This window comes from Rhipicephalus microplus, unplaced genomic scaffold, assembly GCF_043290135.1.
Source record: "Rhipicephalus microplus isolate Deutch F79 unplaced genomic scaffold, USDA_Rmic scaffold_510, whole genome shotgun sequence".
NCBI classification, from domain to species: Eukaryota; Metazoa; Arthropoda; class Arachnida; order Ixodida; family Ixodidae; genus Rhipicephalus; species Rhipicephalus microplus.
The window spans coordinates 22,501-25,000 of NW_027465071.1; the positions used below are offsets into that span (position 1 = coordinate 22,501).

At 37.2% G+C, this 2,500-nt stretch overlaps 1 pseudogene; it reads left to right on the top strand.

Moving 5' to 3' along the window:
- Nucleotides 1–2,500, top strand: part of LOC142794837 (large subunit ribosomal RNA) — an 8,216-nt pseudogene that overhangs the window by 2,537 nt on the left and 3,179 nt on the right.

A 2,500-nucleotide genomic window follows, 5' to 3' on the forward strand; every position in this document is an offset into this window, starting at 1 on the left:
GCAGAAAACAGCCAACTCAGAACTGGCACGGACCGGGGGAATCCGACTGTCTAATTAAAACAAAGCATTGCGAGGGCCGTTGATCGGTGCTGACGCAATGTGATTTCTGCCCAGTGCTCTGAATGTCAAAGTGAAGAAATTCAAAAAAGCGCGGGTAAACGGCGGGAGTAACTATGACTCTCTTGTGGTAGCCAAATGCCTCGTCATCTAATTAGTGACGCGCATGAATGGATTAACGAGATTCCAACTGTCCCTATCTACTTCAACTGCTACTGTCCTCCGAATGAAAACGTCGAGCTGGCAATGTCAGCAATAGGAAACATTTTACAGAAATTTATAGACATTAACACGATAATAATGGGTGACTTCAACTCAAAACATCAAATTTGGGGAAGCACGGAGACGGATGAGAAAGGTGAAAAAGTATTAGAATTCACAGTATTACACAACCTGACATTATTAAATGCCAAAGAATCACCTCCGACATTTAAAACAAGTAGGGCGAGGGGTTGGATTGACCTCACCATATGTGACGCAAACCTAAACCAGGATATTAAAAGCTGGGAAGTACTTAAAACCTATAATCACAGCGATCACAGATACATTAAAGTTGTTATTAAAAATGAAGAACTTCCAGAGGAATATGGCCTAACGTTAAAAGGGCAAACAAAAGTCATGGAAAAGTTGCAAATTGATCCCTGGTTTGAGGAAGTCCAGGGGAAAATAAACACGAAGGAAAGTATTGAAGAAATAGTGAATACGCTACACGAGAAAATCGAGAAACTTAAGAAGGAATTCAGTAAAAAGAAAAAACCTTCTAAACAAAAACCGAATACTTGGTGGTCAAGAGACCTAGAAATTGAAAGGAAGAGAGTCAGAGCACTACGAAGGAGGTATCAAAAGGCGAAAGGGGATATCAGAGAACAATACAAAAAGGAATACTATAAAGAACATGACACGTATAACAACATGATAGAACAGGCTAAAAACAACAGTTGGAAAACTCTATGTACTAAGGCTACGAAAAATCCATTCATCCTACCGTATAAAATTGCACGAAATAAGATGAAAACCAAGGTTATGTTTAGAAGCATCACAAAAGAAAATGGAGAAGTCACAAAGACTCTTCAGGAAACAATAGAACACATTCTAGGAAATTTATACCCTAACTGCATGGAAAATGACGAGCCAGGACACAGTCAAATACAATCAAGCAACGACACAATAAACAATAACAAACAGGGAGGAAATTGGACATCGGGAGCAGAAATGAGAGAAAGAAATTTACCCAGTGATGACCTCCCATTTACAGAGATTGAAGTAACGCAGATAGTAAAAAATCTGAGGAAAGATGTAACCCCCGGACCAGACAACCTAAAAACTAACCTCATACAAGTGATGTATGAAAGGCATAAGACTTTCTTTGTCAATCTTTTTAATGCATGCTTAAAGCACGGACATTTTCCTCAAAGATGGAAAGAATCTAAAATTATATTGATTCCAAAAGGGAACGGAGAGGACAAATCCGAGGAAAACAAATATCGCCCAATAGCTATTAACTCGATTTTGGGAAAAATATTAGAAAAGCTCATAAAAGATAGAATCTATTATTTCTTGTTTAAAAATCACCATTTTAACAAAAAACAATTTGGATTTACCCATGGGACATCAACAACCACGGCATTGGAAGAAATAATCAAACGAATAAACCAAGCGAAAATTGATAAGCTAAACAGCATGCTAATAGCACTAGATATTAAAAACGCATTCAATTCTATAAAACCCGAAGTAGTTATTCAGAAATTAGAAGAATATAAGTGTCCCAACAACCTAATAAAACTGGCGGACAATATTCTACGGAACAGGAAAATAATCTATGAAACAGATGGAGTAAAAATTAAGAAAACACTAACTTCAGGTTCCCCACAGGGGTCACCTTTAAGCCCACTCTGTTGGAATATAACAATAGGCGACCTATTAGAAACTCAGCTTCAAGAAGGAGTACACATCCAAGCCTTTGCGGACGACGTGGTGTTACACATAAAGTTCCGCTCAAGAAAAGAGGTGGAGGAAAAAGCTACGAAGGCACTAACACTAATAAATCAGTGGGCACATCAAAAAGGAATAACCCTGAATAAGGAAAAATCGGAATATATGATAATCGGAAAGCAGTACATTAGCCATCAACCCCAAATAAAAATCGGACAGGATAAAATCAAAATGGTTAACGAAATGAAAATTCTAGGGGTGGTCTTGGACACAAAACTAACATTCCTCCCACATCTAAAATACTTAAAAAGAAAAGTAGACGAAGTCACGTATAATTTAAGTCGTACAATAAAAGACGACAAACATACAAATAGAAACACACTACAGTTAATATATAAAAGGGGTATAGAACGAATGGTTACATACGCCTCCCCAGCATGGTATAGCCGAAAAACCATTTTTATTAAAAAACTGAAATCAATCCAAAGATTACCTTTATTATTAATAACTA